The sequence below is a fragment of the Puma concolor genome, chromosome A1 (genome assembly GCF_028749965.1).
Source record: "Puma concolor isolate L17-30 chromosome A1, mPumCon1.1.hap2, whole genome shotgun sequence".
Taxonomy (NCBI): domain Eukaryota; kingdom Metazoa; phylum Chordata; class Mammalia; order Carnivora; family Felidae; genus Puma; species Puma concolor.
In genome coordinates, this window is record NC_141667.1 from 52,163,483 (window position 1) to 52,178,905 (window position 15,423).

Here is a 15,423-nt window from a genome sequence, read left to right on the forward strand (position 1 = left end):
TGTTTAACCGATTGAGTCACCCAGGTGCCCCTGAAGGCCTCATTTTGAATTATTAATAATAGCTACATGCATTTTGTTCCCTATGGGAAGGTACCATTATAAGTGCTCTCCACAGAAGAAGTCATTTGATCCTCATGAGGATTATTATCATCATCTGCATTTTCAGGATGAGAAAACTGAGGCACGGAGAGGTCCAGGAACTGGCCCAGGATCACACAGCTAAGTGGGAGAATTCTAATGGAACCCTGGGCAGTTCAGCTCCAGACTCCACATCAGAACCTCTATGCCAGCGCTCAGGGCTGCTAACGCCCAGCAGGTACAGCACATTTCCCCGTAGGCCTGGCCTTCTCAGGCCAGACAGGGCATCAGATCAACCTCAGACAAACCAGGAGGGCTTGTTAAATACAGATGGCTGGCCCCATTCCCTGGGGTTCTGAAACCCTGATAAGAAGGGGTGGGCCTGGTCATTTGCATTTCTAACAGTGCCCAGGTCAGGCTGCTGTGCTGGTGTGAAGGCCACGGTGAGGACCCTGGCCACCGTTTCACACCTTTGCTCAACCTCCAACACCTTGTCCCCATCTTCACTCTTGACTGATACCCTGGCCTCCAACCTCCCTGAGAAGACAGAAGACTTCAGAAGAGGATTTGCACAAGTCCCCCATCATTCTTCCTCACCTTCCTGCTGCCTTCCCTCCTGTTGTCACAGACCAACTGTCTCTCTGCCAGGTTGCCCCCATCAGTATAGAAACATGCTGCAACATTCCCTTAGGCAAAAATGACTTCAAATCTCCCTCTTTGCTACCTCACTGCTTTCAACAAACATTCAACAGAACTTCTCAAAACAGTTTTTCACCAGCATCTCTTCTCATTTTTTAATACTTTATTGTGATAAAATATATATAACAGAGAAATTGCCCTTTTTAAACATTTATGTATGTATGTATGTATGTATGTATGTATGTATGTATGTATGTATATATGTATGTATGTATTTTTGAGAAAGAGAGAGAGAGCGTGTGTGCAAATCCCATACAGCAGGTGGAGCCTGACTCAGGGCTCAATCTCATGAACTGTGAGATCATGACCTGAGCTGAAATCAAGAGTCGGCCACTTAAATTAGTTGGACAAAGCCACCCAGAATATGCCCTTTAAAAGATTGTTAGTAGGGGCGCCTGGGTGGCGCAGTCGGTTAAGCGTCCGACTTCAGCCAGGTCACGATCTTGCGGTCCGTGAGTTCGAGCCCCGCGTCAGGCTATGGGCTGATGGCTCAGAGCCTGGAGCCTGTTTCTGATTCTCTGTCTCCCTCTCTCTCTGACCCTCCCCCATTCATGCTCTGTCTCTCCCTGTCCCAAAAATAAATAAACGTTGAAAAAAAAAATAAATAAAAGATTGTTAGTATATGATCCAGGGGTGTTAATCACATCCACACTGCTGGGCAACCATCATCACTGTTTCCAATTTTTTTCCTATGTATAGGAAATCCCAAAGTCACAAGAAAGCTACTGGAGCTAATGAACAGATTCAGAAAAGGTCCAGCCTCCTGTTGTCTCTTGAATCTTCCTCAACCACGTTGTACCTCTATTTCTCCTCCTAAATGGCTCTTTCCAAAATTTCCTCTGAGTTCCATTTTGCTAAAGCCAACAGTCAACGCTTGGTCCTCATCCTACCTTTCCTGCTGTATCATGACATGGTTGATCATTTCTTCCTTTTTGCAACAGTGTCTTCACTTGGTTGCTGTGGACTGAATATTTGTATTCATGTGTTGAAACCTAATCCGCAATGTGATGGTATTTGGAGGTGGGGCCTTTGGAATGTGATTAGGTCATGAGCATGGGGTCCTCATGAACTTTAGACTGTTGCCCTTCTGAAAGAGACCTCAGGGAGCTCCTTGTCCCTTCTACCATGTGAGGACACAGCAGAAAGATGTCTGTCTATGAACCAAGAAGTGGGCTCTCACCAGATACCAAGTCTTCTGGCACCTTGATCTTGGAGTTTCCAGCTTCCAGAACTATGAGATATGCATTTCTATTGTTTATGACACAATCAATGTATGATACTTGGCCATAGTTGTCCAAATGGACTAAGACACTTGGCTTCCCACACCACAGTCCCTTGGTTCTCTCCTGCCTCTGTGGGAGACAGGCAATATGGCCACAAGCCAAAGAATGCCACCATTCACAGAGGCTAGAAGAGGCAAAGAGCAGGTCCTCCCAGAGCCTTCAGAAAGAACATGGTTCTGTTGACACTTAGCATTCAGACTTCTGAGTTCCAGAACTGTGAGAGAACCAATTTCTGTTCTTTTGAGTCACCAAGATTGTGGTAATTTGTACAGCAGCCTTAGGAAACTAATAGGACATCTAACAGACAACTCCAAACTGATGTGTCCAGAACAAGGTCTTCGGTTACTTCCTTCCCTGAGCCCTTACCCTCTGAACCTGCTCCTCCCACTGCCATTTCAGGAAAGGACAATTCCCAGCCTCATAGTTGCTCAGGCCAAACTCCTTACTTTCTGTCACACCCCATGTCCAAATCATCAGCAAACCCTGTTGGCTCTACCTTCAAAGATAGCACCAATCAGGTCACTTCTGACCTCCTTCCTTGCAACCACCTGGGGCAAAGCCAAGATCATCTCTTGCTCAGGTTTTTGCAACCATCTTCTGTCTCCCTGATTTTGTCCTTGCTCCTTACAGTCTATTCTCAAAACAGTAGCTGGAGTGATGCTGTAAAAATCTAAGTTGAACTTTGCCACTCCTTTGCTCAGAACTGTCCAAATGTCCTCCAGCTCACTCAACATAAAAGCCAAGTCCTTACAAGGTCTTACAGGGGCCTACATGATCTGGGTCCCTGTAACCACTCTGTCACTCCCCTCCGCTACTCTCCCCCTACCTCATCACTCAGCTCCTTGGACAAACCATTTGCTTGCCACTTCAGGAACTTTTCACCGAGAATGCTGGGAGTCTAGGAGGGAAGCTGATAGAATTTTCAAGGTACATTTTGTGCCGTTAGAGATTTGAAGACATGAATTTAAGGTGAGATCAAATTGGGGTGCCTGGGTGGCTCAGTAGATTAAGCGTCTGCCTTCAGCCTAGGTCATGATCTCATGCTTTGTGAGTTCGAGCCCCGCATCAGGCTCTGCCCTGGTGGTGTAGAGCCTGCCTGGGATTCTCTCTATTTATCCCTCTCTCTCTGCCCCTTCCTCACTTGCACTTCCTCTCTCTCAAAATAAATAAAAAAATACACTTTAAAAAATATTAAAAAAAATAAAGTGAGACCAATTAAAAAAATAATAATAATAAAGTGAGGCCAATTGGTACAGTTTGTTCTCTTCAACATTCAATTGGGAATAAGTGAATGGAGAAAGAAGAGGTTTGGGTGTGGCCAGATCAAAGTTTTTCTAGGGAAGAATAATAGGAAGAGAAGATAAGGACATTAAGGTCGTTTGTGTAAGGGAGTGATTATAATGTTGGACCATGAAATCTACACTGGATAGGAAGGAATTACATTAGATAATGCAGAGGAAACACTTACTAGGGGTCCTGGCACATTGTAAGGGCTCAGTAAGCAAGAGCTAGTCTTTTTTTTTTTTTTTTTTTTTTTAAGTAGGCTTCATAACCAGCATGGAGCCCAACCTAGGGCTTGAACCCTGAGCTCAAGACCCGAGATCAAAAGTCAGACACTTAATTGACTGAGCCACTCAGGCATCCCAGCAAGAGCTAGTATTAGCACAAGCATTCATCCTAAGTATACTAAAACCTGAAAAATACCTGGCAAAATTAACTACAGTACTATACTCTGCCCAAGTACTTGTGATTAAGCCTCAATCCCACAAATAAGAGATGGCTTTGAAGATAGAACAATAAAATCCAAGACAAAGATAATAATTAACAAATATATATGTATTTTAGGTATAAACAAATAAAAAGCATATTTTTGAGTTCACCACTGCCAGAGCAAAAAGTCGTAATTGCTTTCAACACTAAGAATTTATAAGAAGCAGCATGCCAAAAGCACATCCAAACAAACACATCCTTCACTTTAAATACATAAAGCCTTGCTTACCCTGAAATGGTTCAGCCTGATGCTATGGTGGTTTTCTCTTTGATGTATGCCTCATCTTACAAATCGTTACTGACTTGCTTTCAGCGAGACATTAATGCTGACACAGAGAGTGCTTTTCATCTGTTACCCATATCTGCCAAGTGCAAGCTGTGGTTGACTAATTGGAAACACACAACTAAATGGAATAATGTTATCAATGTGCTCTGGGTGCCCAAGGCCACAGCCCATTTTCCTTCAAGTTTCACTATTATTCAAAAATTTGGCTAAGAATACATTTTATTTCTATGTTCACAATAGACAGAGATGTTAATAAGTAGAATGTCAAAGTCACATATATTTTAAAGGTTAAAGCATATCAGCAAAATTCAGGAGCTGGGCCACAGAGCAAAAAAATCAACAGATGGTAGTTGTGGTAGGAGGCTCCATCTGCCAAACCAAGGTCCTGCTAATTTAGGATTAAGATGAACTCTCTTTGTCAACACTGTGATAGAGGGAATGGTCCCAACCTTTTTTTTTTTTAAGATTTTATTTTTAAGTAATCTCTACACCCAATGTGGGGCTCGAACTTACTACCCCGAGATCAAGAGTCTCATGCTCCACTAACTGAGCCAGCCAGGTGCCTCTGATCCCAAGATTTTTGAGCTAAGCACACAGGTGGATGGGGTTGCCAGTTACTAAAATAAGGGAGCTGGGCCAGAAACAATAGTTATGTGTTCAAGTCTTTGATTTTATACTTCTAAATGTAGGAGCCTCAACTTTATTATCTGCAGAATGGGTGTGATAACTGAATTTTTCTCAATTCTGTCATTCATTTCATTTTTTAATGTTTATTTATTTATTTAGAAAGAGAGAGTGTGTGTGGGCATGAACACAGGGATGGGTGGTGGGGAGGGGCAAAGAAAGAGGGAGAGAGAGAATCGCAAGCAGGCTCCACACTGTCAGCACAGAGCCAGATGCAGGGCTGGATCCCACAAACCATGAGATCATGACCTGAGCGGAGATCACGAGTGGCTCGCTCAACTGACTGAGCCACCCAGGCATCCCTGTCCCCCAAATAAAAGCTTTAAATAAAGTAAGTGGAAACAAGAAGTTGTATACGAGGCATTAAGGAGTGACTGGACCCTGGGGTCGAGATGGGGTGGGGAGGAGGGGCAGCTGCAGCCTGCCAATGTCCCACTGCTCAGGCCAATGTCCCACTCCCAGACCAATGTCCCACTGCCCAGGCCAATGTGCTGCTAGGATTTCATGTAGCCTTCCACAGAATCAAAGCCTGGCAGAGCACAGCTAGAAAAAGGAGAGGGAAAACATCTCTTCCCTGCTCCGTGGGGTTATTTATCTATAATTTGGTGTAACTAGGTTCAAGGATGGCATTTCTCTGGAGCTGGTTCCTACCCCACTCCCTTTCTTTTGTGGATCGCTAGGAAACCTACTTGAGAACACTGCCAGATTTGGCTCGCCCAATCAGCACTCTGCTGGAGGACCTGGGACCTGCATTTATTTGTTTACATGTCGATCATTTATGTAACACCTTTGTTAAAAATGTTGCAGGTGGCTCTCCATCACTGTGTGAAAGCCAGTGTCAGGTCAGTGGTCCATGATGTCATACGTGATCTGCTGCACCATTATTTCCCTGACCCTCTGCTCCTGTCACAGTGGCTTCTTGGCCATCATACCGTGAACGCTGCTGTCTCAGGTCTTTGTATTTATTGTTCCCTCCTCCTTAACTGTTCCCCTCCCCCCTCACAACACCCTTAGATATTCGCATATCATCTTCTAAAAGGTCATTACTCAAGTGTCACCTTTGCAATAACACCTTTTCTGAACACCTTGCCAAAATCGCAACCCACCCCCAACCAGCTTCCTATTTCCTCCTCCACTTTACTTTCTCTCCATAGTAGATAGGGACAACCAGCATACTATTTTACCTATTTACCTGACTTATTGCCTATCTCTCTATTAGAACATAAATTCCATAAAGGCAGCAATCTTATTGTGTTTGTTGCTTTACCCGCTGTGCCTACAACAGAGCCTGGAACATACAGGTGCTTAGTAAGTATTTATTTAAATAACTAATCTTTCTGTGTTTAGCATCTCCCTCTTCTTCAAGGTAGGACTACTGGGCCAAAGGGATGAATTTTTTTCTTTATAGTTCTTCACCTCAGTTGTTGTATGTATCAATGGTGTGTTTCTTTTTATCATTGAGTACTATTCCATGGTATGGGTATATCATGATTTGTTCAACCATTCACTCATTGAAGGACATCTGAGCTGTTTCCATTTGGGGGCTATTATGAATGAAGTTGCCATAAATAATTGTGTACGGGTTTTTGTGTGAACACAAGTCTTCGTTTCTCTGGGACAAATGCCTATGAGCACAATTGCTGGCTTGTATGGTAGTTGTACATTTACTTTTTTTTTTTTTTTTTTAAGAAAGAGAACATGAGCAGGGGACAGGGGCAGAGACAGAGAGGGAGAGAGAATCTTAAGCAGGCTCCACACACTCAGCACAGAGCCTGACATCGGGCTTGATCCCACCACCATGGGATCATGACCTGAGTCAAAATCAAGAGTTGGATGCTTAACCCACTGAGCCACCCAGGCACTCCTAGACAAGATACTTCTAAAGCATCCAACATACTACTTGTCACAGTGTTATGCACAGTTCCAGACTCAAGCTGTCTGGGTTTTTGTGATGGCTCCAGCACCTATCAGCAGTTCCTTGTGACTTCGTTTTGTATCATTTCTTCATCTTTAAGAATGAGTCCAAAGATAGTACAGTCAGCAATATATAGTGTTGTGAGGATTGAGGGAGACAGCCATAAAAAGTACCCAACAAAGTATTTGTCTGGCTCAGAGTAAACTTCAGCAAAATGCTCTAGATTGTTTTCTGCTGTGATCTCATGGTTTTGAGATTGAGCCCTGAAATGGGCTCTGCGTTGGGTGTGGAGCCTGCTTGAGAGTCTCTGTCTCCCTCTGCCCCACCACTGTTAGTGTGTGTTTGCTCTCTTTCTCTGTCTCAGAACAAAACAAAAAAAAGTATTGGATGCTTAACCGACTGAGCCCCCCAGGAGCCCCATATATTTACTTTTCAAAAGACACTGCCAAGCTGTTTTCTAGAGGGACTGCCATTTTACGTCTCTACCAACAATGTAAGAGTGATCCAGTTTTTCCGCATCTTTGCCAGAATTTGGTTATCATCACTATTTTTAATTTTAGCCATTTTGATGCCTAGTGATACTGTAGGTTTAATTTGTACCTTCTCTAATAGCTAATTATCTTGAACATCTTGTTTTTGTATGTTTAGTTGCCATTTCTTTATCTTCGCTGAAATGTCTCTTAATGTCCTCTGCCCATGGTCTAATTGGATTGCTTGCTTTTTAGTATTGAGTTTTAAGAGTTTCTTCAATATAGTCAGAGTACTAGTCCTTTGTCGTAATTGTGCTTTGCAATACTGTCTCCCACTCTATAGGTTGTTTTCCCATCCTCTTAATGGGGTATTTCACAGAGTAAAAGTTTTTAGTGTTTAGTTTTCAATTTTTCCTTATATAGGTCAGTTTGGAGTCAAGTCTAAGGATTCTCTGACCAGCCATATCCTAAAGATTTTCTCCTAAGCTTTTCTCTAAAAGTTTGAAAGCTTAAAGTTTTACACTTAAATCTGTGATCAGGTTTGTGTTAATTTTTGTATAATGTAGAGTCTGCATTTTAACAAGCTCCTCATTGAGAACTGCTGGGGAGAAATTTATAGGCCTTCAATAGTGATGTGAAGGTAAATGTTGCACAACAGGCTCCAGATGGGGAGGGGAAATTTCTGTGGTACAAATACAGCCTTCATAGCTGACTTCAAGCTACCAGTACTATGCCACTGAACACAGAGTCAGGAAGAGCTGCTCAGAAGCACACTAATATGTAGTATTTCCAAACTTACAACAGATACAGGTAATAATAAAATGTAGTAGGAAGTATTTATTACCTTTGTTTTGTTTTGTTTTAGTGTAATTTATTTAATTTTATATCAAGACTTTGGAAAGTTCTAAGAGTTTATCCTACTTGTAAGCTAACAAATTGTCAGTTTCATGGATGCCAGCAAAATACATGAGACTCCCAGGTCAGAAACAAAGGCCTTTATTACTCACAGAAGCTGCAGTAATCAGTAATCAGCATTATCTTGCACTAGTTCCCTGAGCCCCGATTCCCATGGGGGGATGCAAAGTGGGCCAGCTGCTACTTATGCTTGCTGTGGGTTGAACATGGGAGAGGAAGCCTGAGCTTAGGGACTTGAATCTTTTATGATAACTTATCATCTTTTGTAATGCTCAGAGGTAAACATCATTTTTATTATTCTGAATGATAAGCAAACCTGCCCTTTCTTCTGGAGGTAAATACTAAACAACTCTGAAAAGACCACCCGGAATGAAGAGTCAATGCCTCCACTTGCGATACCAGCTAAAATGAGAGAGAACCATGAAGAATTGGCTCCCAATGGTTTACATAATTTAATTTTAATAATGGCTGGGTTTACCAGCTCACAAAATTCCTGAAAATTTAACAATAGGCCCTCAGAAGCCAGTACTATATTTGGCCCCAGCACACAAATGTGTTTTGAGGAAGAAAAAAGGAAAGGGAAGAAAGGACAGAGTCCCTCTGGGTTGATTTTACCAGCTAGGAGCCCAGAAGGCTGGAAATGAGGCCCCATCACTGGAGGAAGCTGTTTTCATATTTTGTTTTGTTTTGTTTTCCAGAATGGTTATGATTATCATGGAAATTATAATAATGGTAATTAAAGTAAAAATAGCAACTATTCTTTATTGGCTGTTAAGTTTAGGTCATACATTTTGGGGTTTTATCTCATTTAATCTTCATGATGGCCCTATGGAGTAAGAATGATCACTTATTGTCATTTAATAAATGAAAAAAATGAAACTCCCAGGGGTGAAGGAAAAATACTGGGCTGGGACTGACCTTTTCTGGCAAACTTTAGTTCTGAGGAGTTGCAAATTCACAGTCCTAAAAGCAGCTTTTCCACTCAGAACTCACTTCAACTGGCATTATTTGCATTGCCCCTGCCTTCTCGCTGCCCTTCATAGAAGCAGCGCTCTGGGGTGTAATGGTGGCAGGGCCAAGAGTGCAGGTTTCTGGTGTTTATTTGCCAGTGAGGTCCAGTGTAACCTTGGGCAGATTGATTCATCTCTGCACCTCTGTTTCCTGATCTGTCAAATGGGCTATTGATACTGTTCTGCCAATCTTGCACAATTATCCTGAAAATCAAAGATGCATCCAAATTGGCTGGGCTTGGAGCTTAGGCTTCATGACTTTGTACCAGCCATAAAATCTCTGGTCCCCTAAATTTCTTATTTATATTGTGAGGGGGGCACATGTGGCTGCTATGAGGCTGTCAGATTCTAAGTCTATAAATGAGATAATAGTTCCAGGAGGGCCTGGAAAAGCCAGAAAGCAGCTCTCAGATGTGAGGTAGTGGTTTTATTTTCCACTGCCCCACTGCTTTTATTTTTAAGTTCATTTATTTATTTTGAGGAGGGGTAGGAGCAGAGAGAGAGGCAGGGAGAGTGCCCCAAGCCCAAGTAGGCTCCATGTCGCCATGGGCTCAATCTCATGACCATGAGATCACGACCTGAGACCACAACCTGAGATCCGTGACCATGAGATCACAAAGAGTTGGATGCTTAACTGACCAAGCCACCTGGGTGCCCCATGTCTTACCTGTTTTCAGCCTCCTATGGTTGTGCAGCCTCTGAGCTCAGAGAGGGTCATGTGAGCATTTGTGATTTGAATCTTCAGACTGCCAGTGATGTAGTTCATGTGGGGCTGGCCTCCTTAGGGGCAGGTGAAAGCTTACCCCAGATGTTAGGGAGGAGGCATCTGGGAGGAGCATGGATGGGGGGAGGTGAGGGGGTGGGAGTGGGGAGTGTGTGGGGGCTCAGGCATGAGCTGTCTCTGGGCCCCTCAACTCAGGGTCTGCTCAGAGCTCTGCCAAGTGGTCAGGCCTGGGTGCTGGGCCCAGAGTTGCCAAGGGAATAGCTGGAGGAGGGCATTCTAAGCCCAAGGACCAGCAAATGCAGGGCCTAGATGGGGGAATAAATTTGGCAGTTTCAAGTGGTAGCAAACCAGCCTGGCTGGAGAGACAAAGGGGAAGAGGTCATAACCTGCTATAGGCAGCCGCACTTACAAGAAGCCAAGGAGCCTCCAGGGGGCCAGGTGAGGGATGTTCTCCAGTTCTTTTCACCACCCAGCTCTCAGGCATGGTCTGGGAGGCATTGGCCTTGGGAGGGATCCTCCTATCTTCCAAGGTCCCAGATACTCTCAAAGGAGTGGATCAATCCCCCGCAATGGGGCCAATAGCCAGCAACATCCAGCTCTGGCTGTGCTCCGAGAGCTCTTCCTCCTCTCCAGTTGTCTGCAGGATGGGGCTGGGCCAGAGGGAAGGTGGCTGGCAGGACTCAAGATGCAGCCTTGAAGACTTGGCTCTTGATGCCTACCCATTAGAGCCAATGCTGCGTTACCTAGGTCCCTTGGCCTCTATTTGTCAGTTCCAGAAACCCATTCACCTTGGGAGAAAGGCTTCTGGCAGCACAACTGGTATATCATAAAATCGCAGAATATCCAAACTGGAAGGGAACTCGGAGGTCACTGAGTAGAGCCGGAGAGATGGCTGTAAGTTACAACAGACTCCCAAGTGTCTTCCCAGGCTGTAGGCAGTGGGGCTCAACCAAGCCACACAATCTGTAAACCCATCTGGGGAGTTCACAAGAATTCCCAATTCCCAGGCTGCACTCCAGATTGATTGTAACAGAATCTCTCTGGGAAGAGGATTCACATTTTTAACGCCGCACCCAGGTGATTCCAATGCGCAGCCAAGGTTAGGGACCAGGGCTCTGGTCACTTGATGCCCTCTGGTGCTGCAGTCATTATAAGTGGGGTCTCTGTGGTCAGACAGACTTGGATTTGAGCTCCTGCTCTGCAACTTGTTCCACTGAGTGACCACAACCAACTTTCTGTGCCTCTATTTCCTCATCTGTAAAAAGTGCATCATGGTAACACACCTATCTGATGTGCTGTTCTCAAGGCCAAATGTATTAATCCATGAAAAGCACATGGCACAGTGCTTCATTCCTTGTAAAAGGCCAACAAATGTGTTCATTGTCATTACTTTCCCAAAGTCAAGCATTCCATTAGAAAGCTCTTCTTTAGGTTAACTTCAAATGTTATTCTTATGGCTGCAAGAGTGATCTCAAGCAAGTTCTCAAACCCAAGTTTGCTTCTATCACCCGCCCACTTAAAATCATTCTGTGGTTTTCCGTTATTCTCGGGGTCAAGACAGAAGTCTTCAGTTTGACCCACCAGTCTTCAAGATCTGGGCTCTTCCAGTCATCTCCTCCTCTTACACCTTTCCCCCCGCCCCGTGGCCTGGGGGAGGGGACTTTTTTGATTGCCTCCAGCTGCCAGGCTTTGTCACACCAAGTGCCTTTGCATGTGATCCTCTGCCCTGGAATGCCTTCTCCTCTTGGCTGCCCATGGCTAATTCACCCTGTAGCTCTCATCTTTGTCTTCTTTCTACCAGTTCAAGTTCTCCCTGACCTCTCTTATCAGAACAAATCCTCACTGCGATTCTCATGGGACCATGTCACAACTGACATTTCACATTTATTTGGTGGTCATTTGTCCAACATCTATCATCTGTGCTAGACTCTAAGCTCCAAGAAGACAGAGACCATATCTGTGTTTTCCTCATCCTAGTATTCCCAATGCCTAACTCAGTGCTTGGCACATAGCTGAGGGTCAATAATTATATGTTGAATAAATAAACTGGCCAAAAACAGTCACAAGATGAAGTGCAATAGTTGTTTAAGTCTGCCTTCTAGAGCTTCTCAAAGCACCCTTGACCCCAGGCCCCTTTGCAGAGGTGGGCAGACACTGTCAGGACTCCTGTTCCCCTCTCCTCTCTATTCCTTATAGAAGGTGGCTCTTCCAGACACTCCACACCCTGCCCTGGGCACGTTCTGGTTGTACGGTGCCTGAATGCGACAACAACTAGGGGATGGGGAGCCTTTCAAGAGTGATTCGCCCATACAGTTCTACCAAGTGATGAGGCAGTGAGAAGTGGTTCCAGATTTAATGCCCTCCTTAGCCTTTCACCTCCAGGGCCCTTGGTCTCCATGTAATTAAGCTCATACATTAAATGAGTTTTATTTGATAGGAGAGCCCCAAGTGGAATATGGACTTTTTATACGAGGAGGCCATTTTGGATAACTGTCAGCCTCAACTTGAAGATCAAAGACCACATGGGATAGGGCATGAATAGGTAAAATAGCCTTGCTAATTTACAAGGGCATCAGTGAAAATTAATCCCAGAGATAATTCTTCCTTCTTGTTTTTAATCAGGGCCAATCTGAGGGAAAAAATTATGAAGTAGATGAAGAATGGCTTTAAAAAAGCGATTTGGCCAGAGCCGTCTTTGTGTTTTTTCTGAGAAATTTTTTTCTAAGCTCTGTCTCTGAAGCCGGGAGTGTGGGAGGGACCAGGCCAGAAATTTCTCCAAGGTTTTTAGGAACCAGGGAGCATAGGATTGCCCTCAGGCACTGTGGTTGAAGAGTTACACCTTCCAACTCATCCTCAGAGCTTTATATTCTTTGTCCATCTGGGCCTAAGGACAGCTGTGGGAGTGGCACCAAGAAAGGGGATAATGAAAAATGAACACCCCCCATTAAAGAGCAGAATTGGAGCCTTCCTGTTTTAGTTTTTCCCTCAGCCAGGGGTCAGGGATTGGCAAAACTGGCTGTGCCATAGGGCCAGCTAACTGGCCTGTTAACAGGCCAGACAGGTCCTCCCCTCCCTGGGCCCTGCAGGCCCCACCAAGGAAACTGCAAGGAGGCTGGAGGAGGTACAGCTGTCTCAGCCCCTCCCATGCCCCCACCTGCCCTGGTGGGTTCTGACTCCCCAGGTCTGACTCCCTGCCTGACCAGGGGACCACTGATGCCTTGACCTGGCAAGTCCTCAGGAGATGTCTGCTGAATCCATCGTAGACTCGATCCTGCTTTGTAGGAGGGCAGTGTCTGGGGCCCAGCCCCCTCACCACTCACCAGATCAGGGCACTTCTCATTCTCCCTGGCTCTCCTTCTCCCAGGGGACACACAGGTGGCAGGGAGGGCCCACACATGGGTCTGCTGGCAGCCAGTATCGCTGAAAGCACACCCTCTGGATTCAGATGCCCTTGTAGTCCCGGCCTTGCATTTACCAGCTAGGCGACCTTGGCACTGACCTAACCTTTCTAAGGGCTCAAAATTCTCCATCTGTAAAGTGGGGATGATGATCCTCATAGCTGCTCACTGGGGTGTTGAGAAGCTGAAAAAATACAATACATGGAAAAAGCCAGCCTAAGGCTAATGTGAGAGAAAGTGACTTGTCTTCCAGCTCAGGAAACCTAGTACCAGCAGTTGGTTGAAACTCTTCAGTGGAAGAAGACTGAATTGGAAGTTCAGCCTTTCAGAACATGCTGGCTTGATTCATCCAGCTGTTTTAATTTATGTTTCATGAACTCTTCTCCTAGCTCTGCTTCAGAGACAGAAACATAGATGTTCAGTGCCAAAATGGATTCTGAGACCATCTGATCCAACCCTTCCTTGTACAGATGGTAAAACTGAGGCCACCAGATGGGAAATCACTTGGCCAAAGCCACTCAAGAAATCAAGGCGGAGCTAAGACTGGAACCCAGATTTCTTGTTTCCCAGACAACTGCTGTATTCCTGCACTATCCCTGCTATCTCTGCAATTTTGAGTGTATGTGAAATCCTTTAACTGAAAGTGTTAGGAAGGCACGCAGCTCTTGTGTTTTATTCCTTTTCTTTTCCCTAGCGGAAGGTCATGGCTGCATAATATCAATGGCCAGAATCTCTCTTTTTTCCCTTTGGCTCTGAATCTAGAAAACAGCCTAGAGAAAGACGAGAGAGGCTCTTCAAGCCTCTAAGCCTCAGGACTGGAGGTTTGTGTGGTAGACGTTCTCCCCCTAGTGGAATGATCGAAGATGACAGGCCGGAAGTGGAAGAAAAGAGAGTTTCCCCTTCCAGGGCCTGGCTGCCAGGCGTCTGATGCTGCCAGGGTCTGTGGCCTCCCTCATCTCACTGTAATCACAGCACCGTCAGATCCCAGCTTTACTTAAAATTCTGATATTTTGTTCATTGTAGAGTTTTTTTTTTTTTGCATAAATTTTGATTTATTAAAATATTACCTTAAAATACTATTCGTATTTGTTACTGAGGTTTTTGGCACCCCCTTAAATTTTGTGTCTGAGGTAAGTGTCTCATTTGCCACCCGCCCCTAGCCATAGTTCTAATTCGGATGTCAGCCCTGGGAGACCCCGCAGACACATGACATGCAACCACCCTCACTTGTCCGAGGAGCTGTGAAGTCCAGCCAGGGCCAAGGCTGGCTCGTCAGGGCGGCATGGGCCTGGTGCTCTTTGCACCATGATAATCGGAGCTGCAGATTGTCCAGGCTTTCTCCAAAGGAGATGGTGACAAAGACTCTTTCTTGGCCCAAACACCACTCACACTACTCGGAGCTCTCTTCTTGACTAGGCCTGTCAAGCTCAGCCTATAAAGACTTGAACGAACATTAACACAGTTTCTAATGTCAGGTCCCTAGGATGACCCTAAGCCTCCCTTAAAGTGGCTGATTGAGAAAACTCTAGGAAGCCAAAGGAATGTGCTATTTATTCCAGCCAACATGTGAAGATGGCACCCTGTGTCTCCCAGTCTCTGTGGGAGGGTAGGAACCCAATTTCAATAAACACCACTTAGCAGACCCAGGTGGGTGTCACATGGACCAGCTCCCTTCCTCTATTTTGTAGTTTTCCACTTCCCTGACCCCACAGAGCCCCCCATCCCTATTCCCTCCATCCCCCTTTAAAACACTTAGTCACCTCTGTACAAATGCAAGTTGGGTTCAGTTCACGTGGGACACTTTTCCCTATTGTAAGATTATATTACTGATTAAAATCTGTCTTTACCACTTTAACTAGGGTCGGCTTTCTTTATCTTTAATAGTGGCTGCCTTTCAAAATGTGCCTATTATGAGAAAAGCACTGGGGTTCAAGGGCAATTTTATTGCATTAAGATGCACTGGGTTCTGGGTCTTCATCAATGCCTACAAACATGAAGGTGTAAAGACAGGTCCTGTTTGCTGAGGCCCACAACGAGCAGCCAGAGGCAGGAGGAGGGGCTGCTACCCCAGTGTGCCTGGGAAGGCCACCTACTTGGAACGCCTTCCTCACTTGGGCCTCCATCCTGCCTCATCTGCCTAAGGACTTCAAGCGGGCCCCCCACAGAGGCAGCCACCTCAGAAGTGGGAGTG